At 40.3% G+C, this 21,182-nt stretch overlaps 1 protein-coding gene across 2 annotated transcripts in view; it reads left to right on the forward strand.

Moving 5' to 3' along the window:
* FMN1 (formin 1) overlaps nt 1-21,182 on the forward strand; it is a 425,437-nt gene that overhangs the window by 288,256 nt on the left and 115,999 nt on the right. The window lies entirely within an intron of this gene.

Raw genomic sequence — 21,182 nt, forward strand, 5'->3', positions numbered from 1 at the left:
AATATTCTTTAAGAGAAAAAGAGAAAACTAGATCTCATCGTGAGAGTGAGTATTTATGACTCATTTAAGCGTGGTCCGTAGGCAATATGACTGTAGTAAGGAGCGAAGAAAGACTGGAAAACTTTTGGAGGATTCTGAGGAAAGATGGCCAACTGAACATTCATTTGGATTGAACACTCACATTGGAATTCAGTTCCTCTTGAAAATGACTAAAATAATAGTATAGGGAGTTCTTTTAAAGCATAAACTCAAGAGCACAGAATGAGAGAGAAAACCATAACCACAAAGTTTCTGAAGCTAAACAAGTAGATGGACAAGTGGTAAATGAATTAGCCAAACAAGACAGCTGAATTCTAACCCAGGAGTGGAGAAAGGTGGGAAGCAAGCCAATTTTTACCACACTATTCATACACACCACAGATTTATACATAAATCCATATATATATCCATAAACATTCATATATATTCATAAGTAAATCAATGAAATCATTTTTGAAAATTTCCCCAAATGATGGATACAAGTTCCTAATTTTAAAAGGCCCAAAGAGATGTTAGCACACATCCATACCGTTGTATGAACATTTCAGAATGCTCAGGATAGAAAGAAAGCTTACACACTTCTAGAAGGGGAGGAGGTAGAGGGTGGGATGTGGGAACAAATTACTCAGAGAATCAGGGAGCAGAATGCTTCAGACTTTCCAACGGCAATGCTAGAAGCTAGAAATAGAATTCTGATGGAAAATTATTCCCAATCCAGAATCTTATATTCACCAAATTATCTATCCAATATGAGGGCAGAATAAAAATGCTTTTAGACATGTAAATTCTAAAAGAAAAACGTATCTCCCATGCATCCATCTTCAGGATGCTACTAGAGAATGTGCATTACCATGAATTAGGAATGCGACGGTGACAGGAAATGGAAAATCCAACAGAGAAGAGAAGTGAAGGGATCCTCCAGGTTAGGCAGAGAGCCCAAGATGCCAGCCAGGCATGGAGGGCAAACATTCCAGGTTAATTAGATCAAAAGAATCATGGTGAAGGTTCTTGAGGAATATACAGTTAACGCGTCTGCTATATCTGAATGTTTTGACAAGATTTACACAGCTGGCAACAAGTTTGGCGTTCCTTTAGTAATAAGTACATAGAGAACAGCAAATTAGGGGGAAAAAATCATTCATTCTGAAGGTGAGGGGGTTTGCAGGGGTGGGGTGGGGGACGTTTAGGACAGGCTAATCAAAATTGACATATGTCAGCTGGGGCTGGAGTTGTTTTTGCCAAGTCATAATAATGGCAACACTGAGTACTGGTCTAAGCAAGTCATGGTAGTGCTGTGTTGAGAGGCAGCTCATGTATGGTGGGTGTGAGGAGAGGAAAGAGCGCCATCATTTTCAGGGCATAAAGAGAAAAATCAAAAGGTGCCGATAGAAGCTTGTTAGAGACATGCAATTAAGTGCTGGATTCGGCAGGTAAAATTGGTATAGTGGTTGCCTCTGGGAAGGAAGAGTTGGGTGAAGTTGTTGGGCTGTTGATTCACAGAATGCATAGAATACATTTATTCTTTTAACTGGTGCCTGTGTAACTTCGATAAACGTACAAAACCCAAACCAAAAAATAACAATAAACCGAAGCATTTGTAAGTGATTGTTGAGTTAAATTTCAACAGCAGAGGCTGATGTGTTGAAAGTAGTGCTGGCCGGGATTTAGGAGATGCAGTTGAAAAATGTAGTTCTGCCTCTTCCTAACCACGTGATCAGCCGTGCAACTTTGACAAAATCACTTAACCTCTGTGAGCCTCCGCTGGAAAAAAGCGGAGCTGATAATCCCAGCCTGCCCAACTCAGTGCAATCGGAAGGGTCAGACAAGCAGACGGATGAGCAAGTACTTGGGGAGGTGTGGGAGGTATTATCTGAACTCATTGAGAAGCCGTGCAGTTTGCAGTTTGCTCAGTTCGCGCTGGTGTGTCCTAGAAGGGAGAGGGGGGAATTGATCCATTAGGACAAGCCTGGCTAATTTATCACTCTTTAGGAAGCTCCAGAAGACGCGACTGGAACGATTATTGACCATGCCTAATTTATTAGCTCTTTCCTCCTTCAAAGCCCATTTGTCTGCGGCAGGAGTTTGCTAAGTCTGAACTCTGGTACAGCCCTGGATACATTAGCCAGAGTCCTGGCCGTGTTGCCATGGTGTTAAAAATATTTAGTTTTGCAAGCAAAGTGTTCAAAATAATAAAAGAAAAACTTTGATATGATTTATTTTTGTAAAATGATTTCAACCAAACAGACCCAGGAACTGGGGTAAGGATTTCAGAAGGGCAGTGGGTGTAAGATGTTGATCAGCGTAGCGACTTTTGATGCAAAGCATTCAATTAAGCGCAGCACCGTGGGTAAAGGTCACACATTTCCCAAATGAAATGCCTTCAAAGACAAGTTGTGCAGAAAGGAGAGAGGATGTGGAAACCGAAACCTGATTCATCCGTTTAATTAATGGAAGAAGTTCGTGTTGTCCTTTGATTGTGACATCTCTAGGTGGGAAGCATGAGTTATGATGTCCTGGTTTCTTCTCTTCAGTTTTCACCCTGTTTCTACCCTTTATTTATAAATCAACACAGTTAATAGAATTTATTATTTTTTTTCTTGGACAAGAAACAAAACATTGAAAGAAAAGCTAGCCTCATGCAAAAGTCTGTGTCACGAGTCCTGAATTCAAATTCTTGCTTCACAAGCTGTGTAACCCTTGGCTGACTTCATCCCTCCCCACCTCTGTGTCCTTGTATAAGGAGGAGGGTATCCCAGCCTTCCACACTGGTTGCTTGAGAGCGTTAATCAGGATTATATGAAGGAAGTCCCAGCGTATAAGCAAGATATATAATGCTTATTCCTCGTTCCTTTCATGCCCTCATATCCAATATCCAGTCCACGAGCAAATCCAGTTGACTCTTCCTTCAAAACGTGCCTTGAATCCGTTTAATGCTCTCCGTCTCCACGCCACATTCCTAGTCCAAACTCTACCCCTTTCTCTCACATGGGCCAGAACAACAGACTCCTAACAGATTTCCCTGCTTCCACACCTGCCCTCCCTTTAATCCAGCCTCCGAACACCAGACGGGTCAGGCCACTTTCTTTTTTCATAGTCGTTGCTCTTGGAATAAAATCCAGCCTCAAAACTTGTAGCTAGCTGTGCCTTGCAAGTTTCTCCAAGATTCAACCACTTCTACCTCTCTTGTCTCATTTCATGCTGCCCCAATCCCTGCCTGCCCACTAAACTCCAGCCTCACAGGCTTTCTTTGTGTTCGAGCCCAATAAGCTTGCTTTAGGACCTTTGCAGTAGCTATTTCTTCTGCCTAGAATGCCCTTCCTCTGAATGTACCCATGCGTGGGCCTTCACTGACCACCCAAACTACAGCGGCCACTTTGAATAGTCCCTCTCTGTTATAGCCCCCAATTTCTTATCTTCTATTTCTTTGTAAATAGAAGAGGCCTTTTTGATGTTTATATCTACTGTGATGATCAGTACCTACCACATAGTTGTTGCTCGGCCAAAAATTGTTGAGTGGGTGAATGAGCAAATGAATGAATGGTAGAAAAGATGCAGCTCACTCAGTTAATTGCTGACCTTGCTGTAAGAGAGGAATTAGATGATTTCTTTAAGGGCAAAGATGTCAAACAATCATAAAAAGGCAGAAGCTTTAGGGAAACATTTTAAAGCTACTCAAAGGGAGAACTGATGAGGTAGTGGGTCTCTCACACACTTCCGACTGGAAGACTCTGTTACGATAAATGGGTAGGATAGGTGCCGTTAGAAAGGGTTTATGCTACATGATTTTGAAAGTACATTCCAACTCGGAGTTTCTAAGATAATGAGTATTACTATGCTATTTCAGTGCATTCTGGTGTTCTCCTTATTCAGTAAGGGTTATTAAGTTCTTCCCTAGACTTCATTAGGACAGCTGAAATTCCCTGGACTTCTGACCATTTATAGGATATAAAAGTCAACTGTAAGATTATATCAGGTTTAGGTCTCAGGTATTCTCTGTCTAAATGGCTCTCAAGGATCTGCTCTCGCATTAATCCATGCCTCAAAAATTCTAGCATTGATACCATCTAGAAGTAAGCTTTATAGAGTAGAACTCTTATCCAATGTGGTTAGTTAATGGAGAAAAGATGGCCCAAATCAGGAATCACAGAAAATGATACTTGCATCCCTTAACCTTTCATTTAAAACAAGCTAAATATAGCATCATGTGTCTATTGATGCAGGGCTGAGACCTCTTCTTGAATTACAGATCTGTTAAATAAAGTTTTGTGGGTCTTCCTACATATGCCACATCTATAAAGAGATCACGTGTGATTTCCCTTTCATATTTTTTTCCCTTTCATATTTTTGAAGTGGAGTCATGGCTCTTGAAAATATCACCGCCAGATCTTTCTAGATATTTATAATTGTTCTCAATCTTTTAAAACTGTCTTGCCCACACCTTTTTAAAAATGAACATTTTCTTTTTGGTATAATTTTAGATTTACAGAAAAGTTGCAAAGATAGCATGGAATGTTTCCATATAGCCCTTCTCCACTTTCCCCATTATTAACATCTTAACTTGTTGTGTTAAATTCATCAAAACTAAGAAACTGGCACTGATACATTTCTGTTAACTGAACTCTAGTATTTATTTGAACTTCGTCAGTATTTCCATTAATGTCTTCTTTGTGTTCCAGAATCAAGCCCTGAGTTCCACATTGCACTGAGGTACTGTAACTGCCCAATCTCCACTGGTCTCCCACACCTATTTTAAACAGCAATGTTTTGGCTTCTTCCACTTTAATCTATAGAAATAATACTTTTTCTCAGTCGTAGTTCTACAGTTTACCATCAAGTGATTAGATTATGTAATTACAGTAAAGAGAACAACTAGCATAAACAGGTTTGGAAACAACACAGCTATTCTTTATAAGGATTCTACTCAGTGGTGGGGAGAATTGCCCAGAGAATAGCCTTCCAGCTGCGACTGTGTGCCGTAGGAATCAGGTAGGAGGAATAGAAAAGAGCACTGATTTGGCAAGTCCATTAGTGGAATGTTTTTCATATTTCCCGTTCAAAAAAAAGAAAACAAAATTAATATAATGCCGATACCTTACCTGTGTGTAGAGCTCCATCCTTTGGAGTGGGTAGGGCAGGCCTATATAGTAGAGAGAACAGGTCTCCAAGATAGGAAGCAGCGTGGCCAGGCATGGAACTTGAGTCTTTTGATTGCCAGGCCAGCGCTCAAGCTACGTTATCAACTTAATGGCAGGTCCAAGCATTTTCTTTACAGAAATAGATTTGTGGGTGGTTTTGTGAATGTTACAGTATTTTCCTGCCCAAGTAAATTGTGTATCTTGGACCCTGTGGAAGAGTCACAGTCCACAAGTGGATTCTTTTTGTGTCAGACATCCAAATGAGTGAAGTTAGAGGGAGACCTCTTTAGCCCCAGTAAAGGGGATTGGAATTTTTGCCAACGTCCTTATCTTTCCCAGATTTCTGGGGCCTCGGTGTGGCTCTTAGATGGACAGAGGTCGTGGACTCTACTTTTTAGGTAACCATGGAAAAATCAGTGACCCACCCCACCCCGCCGACCCAGGAATCAGCAGCCCTGGTTGATGTCCCCTCTGTGCCACTTCATAACCTAACCTCCACCTCCCCTCCCCTGGCCTTCTGTTTCTCCATTCAGAATGAAGCTTTGGGACGGGTGATTTTTAGCTTGCATCGTCTTGTTCCTTACCTTTTACAAAGCGTTTTCATAGGTACTCCGCATTGTTTCTAGAACGTCCCTACACCAGCATACCTTGTTTTACGCTTCTCTTTATTGTGCTTTGCAGATACTCTGCTGTTTGCACAGTGAAGGTTTGCAGGTCATGCAAGTCTGTTGGCGCCATTTTTCCAACGGCATTTGCTTCCTTCATGTCTCTGCGTCACATTTTGGTAGTTCCCACAATACTTCAAACTTTTTCATTATTATTGTATTTCTTGTGGTGATCTTTGATCAGTGATTTTTGATGTTACTAGTGTAACTGTTTGGGGCACTCTGAGCCATGCCCATATAAGACAGGAACTTAATCAGTAAATGTTGTGTGTGTTCTCACTGCGCCAACTAGCTGTTCCCCTTCTCTCTCCCTCTCCTCTGGCTTCCCTATTTCCTGAGACACAGCAATATTGAAATTAGGCCAATTAGTGACCCCACAATATCCTGTGAGTGTTCAGGTGAAAGGAAGAGTCTCTGTAACTCAAAAGCTAGGAATGATTAAGCTTAGTGAGGAAGGCTTGTCGAAAGCCGAGATCGGCCCAAAGCTAGGCCTCTTGCACCAAACAGCCAAGTTATAAATGCAAAGGAAAATTTCTTGAAGGAAATTGAAAGTGCTGCTCCAGTGAACACACAGATGATAAGAATGTGAAACAGCCTTATTGCTGATATGGAGAAAGTTTTAGTGGTCTGGATAGAAGATCAAACCAGCCTCAACATTCCCTCAAACCAAAGCCTAATCCAGAGCAAAGACCTCACTCTTTTCAATTCTAGGAAGTCAGAGAGGTGAGGAGGCTGCTACAGAAGAAAACTTTGAAGCTAGTAGGGGTTGGTTCATGGGGAAAGAAGTCATTCTATAACATAAAATTGCAAGGTGAGTAGCATGTGCTGATGTACAAGCTGCAGCAAGTTATCCAGAAGACCTAGCTAAGATAATGAATGAATGTGGCTTCACTAAATAACAGATTTTCAGTGTACACAGAACAGCCTTCTATTTGAAGAAGATGCCATCTGGGACTTCCGTAGCTAGAGAGAAGTCAATGGGGAAAAAAAAAAAAAACTTCAGTGGACAAGCTGACTGTCTTGTTAAGGGCTAATACAGTTGATGACTTTACTTTGAAGCCAGTGCTCATTTACCATTCCCCAAATCCTAGGGCCCTTAAGAATTGTGCTAATTCTGCTCTGCTTGTGCTCTGAGTGGAACAACGAAGCCCTGATGATCGCCCATCTGTTTCTAACATGGTTTAATGAATATTTGAAGCCCACTGTTGAGACCTACCCTCAGAAAAAAAGATTTCTTTCAAAATATTACTGTTCGTAAACAGTGCACCTGGTCACCCAAGAGCTCTGATGGAGATGTACAGTGAGATTCATGTTGTTTTCATACCTCTAACACGGCATCCATTCTGTAGCCCATGGATCAAGGAGTGATTTCAACTTGCAAGTCTTACCATTTAAGAAATAGATTTCCTAAGGTTATAGCTGCCGTAGATAGTGATTCCTCTGATGGATCTGGGCATAGTCAGTTGAAAACCCTCTGGAAAGGATTCACCATTCTAGATGCCTTAAAGAACATGGTGACTCATGGTCAAAGGACAAAATGTCAACATGAGCAGGAGTTTGGAAGAGTTGATTCCAACCCTCATGGATGACTTTGAGGGTTTCAAGACTTCAGTAGAGGAAGTCACTGCAGATGTGGTGGAAATTCTAGCAGGAGAACTAGAATTAGAAGTGGAGCCTGAAGATGTGACTGAATGGCTACAATCTCATGATAAAACTTGAACAGATGAAGAGTTACAGTTTTCTTCTTCTGGATGAGCAAAGAAAATGGTTTCTTGAGATGGAGTCTACTCCCGGTGAAGATGCTGCAAAGACTGTTGAAATGACAACAAAGGATTTACAGTATGACACAAACTTAAGTTTGTGGACAAAGTAGCAGTGTGGTTTCAGAGGATTGACTCCAATTTTGAAAGCAGTTCTACTCTGGGTAAAATGCCGTCAAACAGCACTGCCGGCTGCAGAGAAACCGTTTTAGACATCGTGCTATTCCATACATAAAAGACTGTAGTATACTGTGTAAACATAACTGACGTTTGCACTGGGAAACCAAAACGTTTTTGTGACTCATTTTATTGTGATACTTGCTTTATTGCAGCGGTCTGGAACCGAACCTGCAATATCTCTGAGGTCTGCCTGTAGATGGTTGGGGTAGGAGACAGGATAGCATGAGGCCAGCAGGTCTGACACCCCTGGTTTCGAATTCTGGCTCAGCCACTTAATATTTGTATGACTTTACCTACCCTCACCTAAATAAAAAGCAGTAATGGCAGGACCAAGCTCATAGAGTTCTTATGAGAATAAAATGAGATAACATGCATGAAACAGGCCGAGGTTCAAGACACTCTTGGCCATTAAAGGCCATTTGTTTTCCATCATGCAGGTTGAGAGGTTGATAGTTTTCACAGACTATTGGGTGCAGAGATAAAAGACAATTATGTCCGACTCAGTGTCGACAACCAGGCACTGTTAGACCAGTCATTTTCCCTGTGCCATAACTTACAGAAAGAGGAAAACCCAAGGAAAAGCTATCATGGCTAATATGCTAAACCAGCTAATTTTACTGTGTTTTTAAACTTTTTCTTGACTATTTTGATGGCCTTTAAAAACATCATCAAATCTCCGGGTATCCAAAAAAAAAAAATTCTTCAAAATGTGAGAAGGACCTTGTTTGACCTTTTCAATCAGTTCATTTGTTCAGCAAATATTTATTCAAAGCACTGAGTTAGCTGCTGATTTTAAATAAACTCACTGAAATATCAAGTCTTCTGTAAACACATTTTAAGAACAAGTGTTACCCTCATTTTCTAGGGGAGAAATTTATTCCTACTTACTCTTTGGATTTCTCTTCTGCCCAGGAGCAGGAATCTGTCCCTAAGAACAGTGATTAAACTTTCCCACTATCTGATAGGGGTGAGAAGTGAGCAGAATTTGGTGTTCCAGATTCACAAAAACATTTGCAAAGCCCTTCCTGATTGTGATATTGTAAAAAGAATCAACAGATATTTGCTACCTTCTGTTCAAGGCATTATACCTTGGAATCACAAATACCTCATTTGTTGCTTCAATCCAGGAAATACTTCCCGCTAATCCCCTACCCCTACCCCCAAAATTGAGTGTTTTAAGCTGGGGGTGAGGTTTTTATAATTATATAAGTTTCAGGTATACAGCATTATAATTCAATATCTGTATACACTACACAGTGATTACCATCACAAATCTAGTTACCATCCATCACCATATTGTTGATCCCCTTCATTTGTCTCCCCTACTCCCAACCTCCTTCCCCTTTCGTAACCAGTAATCTAATCTCTGTATTATGAATTTGTTTTTATTTGATTTTGTTTGTTCATTTGTTTTGTTTTTTTGAAGATTCCATGTATGAGTGAGATCATATGGTCTTTGTCTCTCCCTAACTTTTTTTCACTTAGTGTGATACCCTCAAGGTCCATCCATGTTGTCTCAAATGGCAGAATTTCATTCTTTTTTATGGCTGAGTAGTATTCCATTGTGTGTGTGTGTGTGTGTGTGTGTGTGTGTGTGTGTGTGTGTCTTACATCTTCTTTATCCATTCATTCATTGATGGAAACTTAGGCTGCTTCCATATCTCAGCTGTTGTAAATAATGCTGCAGTGAACATAGGGGTACATTTATCTTTTTTAATTAATGTTTTTGTGTTCTTCAGATAAACACCCAGAAGTGGAATACGTTGGTCATATGGTATTTCTATTCTTAATTTTTTGATTCTCCATACAGAGTCTCCAAACCGTTTTCCACAGTGCCTACACCAGTTTACAGTCCCACTAACAGTGTACAAAGTTCTCTTATCTCCACATCCTCTCCAACATTTGTTATTTCTTATTTTTTCCAAAATAGCCATTTTAACAGGTGTAAAGTGTATCTCATTGTGGTTTTGATTTGTATTTCCCTAGTAATTAGTGATGTTGAACATCTTTTCATGTGCCTGTTGTTTATCTGCATCTCTTTTTTGGAAAAATGTCTGTTCAGAATCTCTGCCCATGTTTAATTAAGTTGTTTGTTTTCTTGTTGTTAAGTAGTATGAGTTCTCTGTATATTTTGGCTATTAATCCCTTATCAGATATTTGATTTGCAAATATCTTCTCCCATTTAGTAGGTTGCCTTTTCATTTTGATGATCATTTCCTTTGCTGTACAAAGCCTTTAGTTTGATGTAATCCCATTTGTTTATTTTTATTTTTGTGCCCCTTGGCTTTGGAGTCAGATCTACAAAACGTAACTAAGACCAGTGTCAGTGAGTTTACCACCTAGGTTTTCTTCTAGGTATTTTATGGTTTCAGGTCTTAACATTCAAGTCTTCAGTTTTGTTTGAATTAATTTTTGTACATGGTGTAAGAGACAAGTTTCATTCTTTTGCACGTGGCTGTTCTGTTTCCCAACACCATTTATTGAAGAGACCATCCTTTCTCTATTGTGTGTTATTTGCTTCTTTGTTGTAAATTAATTGTCCACACATGTGTATTTATTTCTGGGCTCTCAATTCTGTTACATTGATCTATATAGCTGTTTTTCTGCCAATACCATACTGTTTTGATTACTGTAGCTTTGTACTATAGTTTGAAATCAGGAAGCATGTCACCTCCAACTTTGTTCTTCTTTCTCAAGATTGTTTTGGCTCTCAGGGTTTTTGTAGTTATATGCAAATTTTAGAATTTTTTGTTCTAGTTCTGTGAAAAGCGCCCTTGGTATTTTAATAGGGATTGCATTGAATATGTAGATTGCCTTGGGTAGTATGGTTATTTTAACAATATTCCTCCCAACTATGAACACAGTATATCTTTCCGTCTGTTTGTATTGTCCTCAATTTCTTTCATTGGTACCTTATAGCTTTTCGAATACTGGTCTTTTACCTCCTTAGGTAGGTTTATTCCTAGGTATTTTATTCTTTTTGATGTGATTGTAAATGAGATTATTTCCTTAATTTCTCTTTCCCATAGTTGGTTGTTAGTGTATAGAAATGCAACAGATTTCTGTATTTTAATTATTTTTGTATCCTACAACTTTACCAAATTCATTGATGAGCTCTAGTAGTTTTCTGGTGGTGTCTTTAGAATTTTCCATGTAGAGTATTGTGTCATCTACAAACAGTGACAGTTTCACCTCTTCCTTTCCAATTTTGATTGCTTTCATTTCTTTTTCTTGTCTGATTGCTGTGGGTTGGACTTCCAGTATGATGTTGGGTAAAAGTGGTGAGAGTGGGTATCCTTGTCTTGTTCCTGATCTTAGAGGAAATGCTTTCAGCTTTTCACCTCTGAGTAGGATGTTACCTGTGGATCTGTCATATATGGGCTTTACTATGTTAAGGTACATTTTCTCTATACCCACTTTGTTGAGAGTTTTTATCATGAATGGATATTAAATGTTGTCAAATGCTTTTTCTGCATCTGTTGCGATGATGATATGGTTTTTATCCTTCAGTTTGTTCGTGTTGATGTATCATGTTGATTGAATTGCAAATGTTGAACCATCTTGTATCCCTGGAATAAATTCCACTTGATCACAGTGTATGATCCTTTTAACGTATTGTATTCAGTTTGATGAATTTTGTTGAGGATTTTTGCATCTGTGTTCATCAAGGATATTGACCTGTAATTTTCTCTTTTTTTGTGTGGTGTCCTTGTCTGGTTTTGGTATCAGGGTAATGCTGGTTTCGTAAAATGTGTTTGGAGGGTTTCCCTCCTCTTTGATTTTTTGGAAGAGTTTGAGAAGGATGGCCATTAAATCTTATTTGAATGTTTTGTTGAATTCACCTGTGAAGCTGTGTTGTCTTGGGCTTTTGTTTGTTGGGAGATTTTTGATTACTGCTTCAATCTCTTTACTAGAAAACAGTCTGTTCAGATTTCTGTTTCTTCATGATTCAGTCTTAGAAGATTGTATGTTTTAGGTTTTATCCATTCTATCTTGTCCAGTTTGTTGGTGTCATCTCTTATGATCCTTTGTATTTCATGGTATCAGTTTTAGCTTTTCCTCTTTCATTTCTGATTTTATTGATTTGGGCCCTCTCTCTTTTCTCCTTGATAAATCTGGCTAAAGTTGTTTTGTTTTTTTTTTTTTTGAGGTACGCGGGCCTCTCACTGTTGCGGCCTCTCCTGTTGCGGAGCACAGGCTCTGGATGCGCAGGCTCAGCGGCCATGGCTCACGGGCCCAGCTGCTCCGCGGCATGTGAGATCTTTCCGGACCGGGGCACAAACCCATGTCCCCTGCCTCGGCAGGTGGACTCTCAACCACTGCGCCACCAGGGAAGCCCTGGCTAAAGTTTTATCAATTTTGTTTACCTTTCCAAAGAACCAGCTCTTAGTTTCATTCATTATTTTTATTGTGCATTTACTCTCTTCCTTCCTTCGATTAATTTTGAGCTTCATTTGTTCTTCTTTTTCTAGTCCTTTTAGGTTTAAGGTTAGACTGTTTATCTGGGAGTTTTCTTGTTCCTTGAAGTAGGCCTGTATTGTTACGAACTTCCTCCATAGAACCTCTTTTGCTGCATCTCATAGGTTTTGGTATGTCATATTTCTGTTTGCATTTTTCTCTAGGTATTTTTATATTTCTCCTTTGATTTCTTCAGTGACCCATTGTTCAGTAGCATGTTGTGTAATCTTCACTTTTTTGTAGCTTCTCCCATTTCTTTTTCTTGTGACTGATTTCTGGTTTCATGCTATTGTAGTCGAAAGAGATGCTTGATATGATTTCAGTGTTCTTGAGACTTGTTCATTGCGACTTGTTCTGTGACCTAACATGTGATCTGTCCTGGGGAATGTTCCATGTACACTTGAGAAGAATGTGTATTCTGCTGCTTTGGGGCGGAATGTTCTGTATGTGTCTATTAAGTTTATCTGACCTAATGTGTCATTTTTTTTTTTTAACATCTTTATTGGGGTATAATAGCTTTACAATGGTGTGTTAGTTTCTGCTTTATAACAAAGTGAATCAGTCATACATAAACATATGTTCCCATATCTAATGTGTCATTAAAGTCAATGTTTCCTTACTGATTTTCTCTCTGGGTGATCTATCCATTGATGTAAGTGGTGTGTTAAAGTCCCCTACTATTATTGTATTATTGTCAGTTTCTCCCTTTACATGTGTTAATTGTTGCTCTGTATATTTAGATGCTCCTATGTTGGGTGCATAAATATTTACAAATGTTGCAGTCTCTTGTTCGATTGACCCATTGATTATTATGTAATGCCCTTCTTTGTCTTTTATTCGTTTTTGTTTTAAAGTCTTTTAATTTCTGATATGAATATAGCTACTCCAGCTTTCTTTTCATTTCTATTTGCATGAAATATCTCTTTCCATCCCTTCACTTTAGGTCTGTGTGTGTACTTTCTTCTGAAGTGAGGCTCACATAGGCTGCGTATGAATGGGTCTTGTTTTTTAATTCATTTAGCCACTTTTTTTATTATGATTGGTAAATTTAGTCCATTTACATTTAAAGTAATTATTGATACTTTTACAATACAATACAGTAAGTACAGTTATACTTTTGACATTTTGTTATTTGTTTTCTGGTTTTTGTAGTTCCTCTTTCTTCCTTTCTTCTTCTCTTTCTCTTTTCCCTTGTGTTTTGATGTTTCTCCTTAGTGTTATGTTTAGATTTCTTTCTCATTTTCTTTTGTGTATTTACTGTAAGTTTTTTTCCTGTGGTAATAGTGCGGTTCACCTATAACTTCCAAGTAGTAGCCTGTCTTAAGTTGGTAGCAGCTTAAATTTGGACACTTGTTAAAGCTTTAACTTTTTACTCTCCCACACACACACATTTTATACTTTTGATGACACATTTTATGCCTCTTTATGCATCCCTTAACTAATTTTTGTAATTTTAGTTAATTTTACTACTTCATGCTTGCTTTGTAAGTGTCTTTTAACCTTCATCCATTGCTTTGTCTTACAGCTCACTGATTCGTTCTTCTGCCTCACCCAGTCTGTTATTGAACTCCTCTAGTGTATTTTTCAGTTCAGCTAAAACTTCTGTTTGGATAATATTTTTTATCTCTTTGTTGACGTTCTCACTGTGTTCATACATTCTTCTCCTGAGTTCCATAAGCCTTTTTATTACTTTGGACTCTTTATTGGGTAGATTGCTTGTCTCTGTTTCATTTAGGTTTTTTCCTGAGGTTTTATCTTAATCTTTTGATTGAAACATATTCCTTTGTCTCCTCATTTTGCCTAATACTCTTATTTGTGTCTTTGTACTGGGTGTATCATCTGTCTCTCCCAGTCTTGAAGGAGTAGCCTTATTTAGGAGATGTCCTGTGGAGCTCAGAAGCACAATCCCACCCAGCCACCATAGCTTGGCACTCAAGGGGTATCCCTTATGTGGGCTTCATGTACCCTTCTGTTGTGGTCAGACTGTGGCTGCCGTGGGGCACTGGTGGGCAGGGTTACCACCCAGCCAGCTGCGAGGCCCGTCTGAGGCCTCAGCAGGGTGCACCCACTGGTGCTAACAGATTAGAGGGAGAATTCCAAAATGGTACCCACCAGCACTGGCGTTAGCATCGTCGCCTGAGTTCACAAAAATGGCTTCTGCCAGTGTCTCAGTCCCAGGGGAGCCTTGAAACTGGTTCCTGTCTCTCTGGCAGACACTTTAAGATTAGTCAGTGCGTTACCTTCACCTGTGGTCCATGTGCTGTTAATAAGTCTGGTGTGTTTGCACTGATTTTCAGGTCCAGTGAGTCTGCATGCAGCTCCTTTAACAGTAGGTTTCCTCATTCCATGCAGTCCTGTCGTTTTTTGGACTGTACCCCATTGGTTTTCAAAGCCAGGTGTTTGGGGGCTTGTCTCTCCTGTGCAGGATCTAGAGGTTGGAATGCCTGACGTGGAGCTTGAATGCCTCGCTCCTCAGGTAAAAGATACTATCTTGATACTGTCCTTTTATCCTTTGTTGTGGAGGCTGTGTTCATCCAATTTTCATGTCCTTTTCCGAGGGAATTCTCCCACATACAGTTGTAGATTTGTTATATCCATGGGAGGAGGTGAGTTCAAGATCTTCCCTCACGGCCATCTTGAACCCTCTCCCTGGGTCTAGGTTTTTAAACTGATGTGTACTTTTAATGTATTATCTTTCTTCTTTAAAGCTGTTATAAAAGTGTGAGTCATAATCAGTGACATGTTCAAGTCAGTGACATGGAGTAAAAAGGTATTTAATCTAATAGGAGGAATTAAATGATTATTCACTTTGCTCAGAGTCTTATCACAGGTACCTGACTCATCTTGAAGAGAGGGTTAAGATCCTGCGGCTCCCCAGGCCAGCAGGAGATAGCTCAGGTGGGCCTCCCTTGCCTTTAAATTTTATCACTCAGGCTCATTAACATCAGGGCTGAAGATGTAGGGGAGTTTAATAGACATTTTAGAACCTGTTTTACTTTGCCTCTCCCAGGAGATACTATGTATTTGTCACCATTCAGCTGTCTTGTTCTTCCCAGCATCAGCTGTACCCAGAATTTCCCCTTTCCTCTGAGAGTCCCCCATCCTTCCCCACTTAATACACACTCATGTCACGTGTAACCATATAGTAGCCTCCTGTGTCAGACCTCACCAACCCACCTTCTCTAACCTGACAGGCCCTAGGATGCAGACGACCAGGGCTGCTGGACCAGTAACTTTCCCTGTACCATAACTCAACAGAGAGGTAGGATCAATGACAGGTTTATAGGAGAGCAGGGCTTTAAATAGCTGAGGTCAGTGTCTGGAGGCTTCCCGTTAATACTACTAACAGCATCCCGCCAGCGAGACGATTGGCCACTTTGTTACCCACTCTAAACTCTTTCTGATTTTCAACTTTAATTTCAAACACATCCTAAGAAATCTCGACTCCCAGCAAATTGACAATGCAGCCCTCTTTATATGAAGCCTTGTTTATAGGCCCGACAGATTTACAAGTGTCTGCGGAGTTTTAAAAGACGATTGCTTAACCGGCATTAAGTGAAACACATAGGACTGTGTAAATATTTTAGCTGGAATAGGGGATTTTTTTTTTAAACGTCTGAGCCAGATATTGCATTAAATCTGAAGACAGTGGCAAACTGATTAGCAGAAGTTGCCAGCTTCATGCTTTGCCAATGATCCCCGTAGCCAAGATTAGATACCAGAATCCATCCACCAGTTGAGGTTGTATGTTTTAAAATAACTTTCCATCCCTTTCTCCCTGCTCCTTATGCCTTTCCATCTTTTCTCTTTTATTTCTTCAAGATTTATTTAGATGTAAACACTTTGCAGAGTAGAAAATTACAGTTAGTGTGACTAACTGGTGAAGGCTGAGACGGGAATGTGGGCCTGGAGGTCAGAGAGGCTGCAGAAGGCTCACAGCTGTCCTGATTGAGCAATGTGGAGACAGGTTCCTCTTTGCTAATGGGCTTATTTATCACCGTCACTGGTCTCTTCGTAGCCAGCTGTTGCACTGCTGGGAGGAAACAGTCCTAAGATCGCCACCGCTAGCACCGCTACCTCTTTCACATACCGATCTCCTTGAATTGCTGTTGCCTTCAAAGATTTATATGTGTGAGTGAATTCATCACTTAACTTTAATGAAAATTGCACGAAATCAGCATTTTGGCTCCGGAGGAAGTATCTTTTATTTAAGCATTTCTATGGAAAAGCATGTTCCTGATTTGGGCACCGGGTAAGATGGATGGCTGTATCTCAGGTGTCACTGCTGTGAGAAGGAGGCATCCTACCCAACAGGGCCTGGCTCTGCCTTTGCTGATCCCATCAGCAACCTCTTACTTTTCATCCACTGATTTTCACTTAAAGATACTCCTTAAAGCAATACTCACTTGATTGCCCCAAAACGTAAGTTCCGTCTATTCTCCACAAATTGCTTAAATTGTAATCAAGTGTCCATATCATTATGTGATAGTCTTTTTTTTTTCTTTTTAATTTATGTGATATTCTTGATCTACAGGTCCGAGCATCTTAAATTTATGTGTTCATAATTACATAAATGTATGTTTCTCAAAAAATATGAGTGTTGGAGGCAAATTTTAATTTTGCTTGTAGACACCCCCAAAATTCAGATTGCTCCACTGGCATTGACAATAGTATAATTGACATTCAGAATAAACGTGTTACATAGGACCTTTCAAAACTGCTGTCAGGGACAGGCCTCAAACCTAGTCTTATGCTGTGGTTAATTCTGGATTATCTCGTATTAATTTCTGTATGTCACCAGTTATCTTCACCGTTGAGTAAATTACCTCAATGCATGGATGGTCATCTCACTGTTTTCCATCCTAGAGTATAATCACTTCAAATGCAAGGACCATAGTCCTTATATTACAGTGGCAGGCACAATTCTAGCTCCTATGTAGCCAGCCACCTCTGCGGCGTGGTAGAGGAGGTACAATTTTATTTTCAAAAATCTCTCTCCTTCATCTTTCCCATTTTGGTACAATCCACGTTGTACCAAAAGCAGCTTGGCCACTACGTGTCAAGGACTTAAAAAAAATTTTTTTTTAATTTTTACCCTTAATTCCACTTGTAAAATCTATCCTAAAGAAGTCATCTTAAACTCAGAATAAGTGTTTATGGGCACAGATGTTACTTAAAGCCTGAATAATTCACTATAAGAATAAGGTAGAGAGGACTTTGGTATTCAGCTGCAAGGGAACTGTTACATGAATGAAGGCATTCCACTTGATGAAATTTTATATGGCTGTTAAACACAGCGCTTGTGAATTTTGTGAAATAATATGAGAAAGTGTGCCTGATATGTTTAATAGAAAGAATAAAGATACATAAATTCTTCTATCAAATAAAAGTATATAAAAATAACATATAAAAGCAACCTCCATAAAATTATGGAAGTTTGGGGCGGGTGTGGTGATGCAGAGGCTGAGACACTAAAAAAAAAGGTACCAAAGTATTAAATGGTGGCTGTTCTGGTCATGGTGCCATGAATGATATTTTTCCTATTACTTTTTTTGTAAGTGTGTTTTGCGTTTCTTTATGTGTATCACCCTCATGATACTTCAGAGAAGTTAATTGCTGCTCTCCTCCCCAGGATGAGTTCCCTTCCCTTTCAGATGCTCAGCAACTTCATGTTTGCTGCCTGCCCAAGGCTTCCCACTAGACCGTCCACTTAGAGATCAGAACCTTGCTGATCCTGCCTTTTTCTTCCATTGCAACGCAATTTCCCTGTCTCTTGTTTGAAATCTACCCTCTCAAATTTTTGTTTGATAACGTTTGCTTTCTCAGCTAATATATATATATGCATTTCTAAAGAGATCTTCTGGAGGTAGCATCTTTAGTTCAAGGGAAGGCTTCTAATGGTGGCGATTTTCATGGGGACCACGGGAAGGGTTGTTTTCAAAGAAATGGATGGATCACTTAACACTCTATAACAAAGCACACCCAATCCATCTATATTTAGGCCTAGTCATGGGTAGGTGATTAATGAATATTTTTCATGCTAATGTCTCACAGGCCAAGGCAGCATCTATGACCACATAATCATCACAGTGGAAATTCTGACTCAGCTGCGATGTTTGATAGGAGGGACCTTTGAATAGTGCTTGAGACAATTCCGTGCAAAGGCTGTAGTCAGTGGCCCAGCTTTGCAAGTCTTTCCAAAAGTCCTAAAGCGTGTTGGCATGTCCTCACTTGGCCTTGTCACTTCTGCTTAAATTTTTTCATGGAGAATACTCATGATCATGGGACATTAAGGTAAATTTGATCTTGGACAGCCTCCCTCTGTGAAGTGAATCAGCATCATGGGATTCCCCTGGACCCAAGCTTCCTGGTGGGTTTATTTTTACACAACATTTCTCTGGGGAAAGGGGCACCCACTCTTGATCAGAGAAGCGCTAGCGACTATCTTCGGGGATGGAAGGATCTTCCCCGTTTTGCATTTTTTTTGTTTCTCTAGCTTAACTTCATAAACCAGTGGCTATAGAATGTGTCTTCACTTACCTCACCTCTCTCCTATTTAGTTTCCTCCCTCCACCCCCGACTCCCTGAAACTGCTTCTGAGACGACCAGTGACCTCCCTGTTGCTAGAATCAGTGGTCCCTTCTCTGTCTTCAGCTTGACCTTTCAACAGTATTGCGCAGAGCTGACTGCTTTTCCTTGCAGTAATGGTTTCCTCTCGGATCTTGTGACTCCACACTCCTGATTTTCTACTTTCCTGCTCATTCTTGCTGCCAAAATTTCAGCCTCTGTACACTGGTGCCTAATCGAATCTCAGAGACAGGGTTTTGGGTGAAGTAGAAAAGAATACCTTTATTGCTTTGCCAGGCAAAGGGGGACAGAGCGGGCTCATGCCCCGAAAAACTGTATGTCCCAACCGGGGAGGATTTGATGAGTTTTATAGTAAAGGTTCTGGAGTGGAGTTGCTAATAAGATTAGGGTATGTACAGGGCCTGCCCTCCTCTAATCTGGTCTCAGGTAATCTTCTTGATGAGCTTCTTTGGTTCCTTTAATGTAGCCTCAGGTGGTCTTTCTCTGGTAGGAGGAGTGCTGACATCTTAAAGAGTTTGAAGACATTGTTATGTGCATCCCTTGAGGGACCAGGACCTTGCCCCAAGGCTGCGCTATTGTTTCTTGGCTGCCCCTCCCTTGTCTCTGCATCCTTTCCCTTCCCTGCTTAGCACCTGTTCAAATCTGCCCTTCTGAACTCAGGGAAGGTCATGGAGGCTGGACGGAGACAGAAAGGCTTCCATGCCCAGGAACCCTACAGGGTCCTGCTCAGTTTCACTCTCTGTCCTTTGCTGACCTCTCCTCCACTGCTTGCATGCAACCTCTTCTCTTCTTTCCCTAGCAATTCATCTACTTCCATGACTTTAAATACCAGTGTTATGCCTGTGATCTCCTGGAGTGTATTTCTATCCCAGCCATGCAGCCTGGACTGCAGGCTTTTATATATAATGTGGGTGTCTAATTGACATCTCCAACTTAACATGTCCTAAATCCACACTCTTGATTTTCCTCCTCAGACTTACTTTGGCTCCCTCCGTTACTCTGGTCAAGTCTCCAGTCAGATGTCTTCACAGTGTCTTCCTGACCACTTTATATAAAATTACAAGCCTCCTACTTGTACGGCATTTTCTGTCCTTTCTCTAATCAAGGTGGTTCCAGTTCCTTTTAATCCAGTTCCTTTGTATCAGGACACTAGAGATCCAGGAAAGAGAAGATCTGTGTCTCTGAGGTCCAGTCATCCTATTACCATTTAACTTATCCCAAATGACCCATGCATATCTGTAATGCTTTACTTTTCCTCCTCATATTTCTTCTTTCTGAAACTACTTCCCTCTTCCTTCATTATGCTGGGCTGGTTGGCTGACTCCTCCTTGACCTTTGCAATTCAACTCATCAGTTATCTCTTTTGGAGAACCTTCCCTGGGCCCCACCTCCCGATTCCAATCTGAATTGGAAGCTCCTACCTGGTGTCCCATGACACTATCCTATATTACAGTTTGTTGAGTTCCCTGTCTCTCTGTGCTATTAGACTCTTATGAACATTTTGAAAGGAGAGGTGACCGATAGGTGTGGTTAAATATTTGTCCCCAGTGTTTACCAGTTGCACAATGCAGATACTCAATATTTTGAATGTATGACTATACATGAATGTATAACCCGTAAAGATGCATCGTAGGGCTAGAAGCCACCCTGTCTCCTGTGACCTAAGAGCAGCTTACTCCAAAATCCCATCTCTGTGGAAAAACAAAGATGTCCATAGGATTTGAAGGGAAGGGGATTGGAGGGATGCCTTCTTGTGAGGTGTCTTTGTTCTGCACTAGGTCCAAACTTTGTGTAAAATTCAGCCCCTCCTCATTACTCACAGGCCACACTCACTCACAGCAGCAAGCAGTGGGGCTCAGTGGGGCTCTACTGAAGCTGCGGGAATGACCCAGAAGCCAGACTTCTCCAATTCGGTTGTACTCTCATCCTACCCATAAATGTCTGTATCCATCTCTCCTTCTGAGAGAGATCCAAACTCCTCTTCCTCTGTTACGAAAGACAACATCTCATTTCCCTGAAGCCCTCATCTGGAGCTCTTGGGATGTTTGGCTCCAAGAATTTATCAAAGATTTTTGTTTCCAATAATGACTATCCCCTTTCCAAGAATTCTGAATCGAGGTTTTGAATTTTTTTAAAAAACATGTATCTCATATCTGAATGAATGTGAATGAAAATGACATGGTATTCGGTCCACATGTGTCTTCCCCAGCCCCTGCCTCTATCCATCTAGGTGCATTTTACATATAAAGATGGATTTTTGTGTGTCTGTGTATGTATACACTAGAGACAGATTCTATCCAGGCACTAATATCTGTACTGCCTGCATGTAAGTGTATTCATTTGGTAGTTTATTTAGT

The sequence above is a fragment of the Tursiops truncatus genome, chromosome 2 (genome assembly GCF_011762595.2).
Source record: "Tursiops truncatus isolate mTurTru1 chromosome 2, mTurTru1.mat.Y, whole genome shotgun sequence".
Classification (NCBI taxonomy): Eukaryota; Metazoa; Chordata; class Mammalia; order Artiodactyla; family Delphinidae; genus Tursiops; species Tursiops truncatus.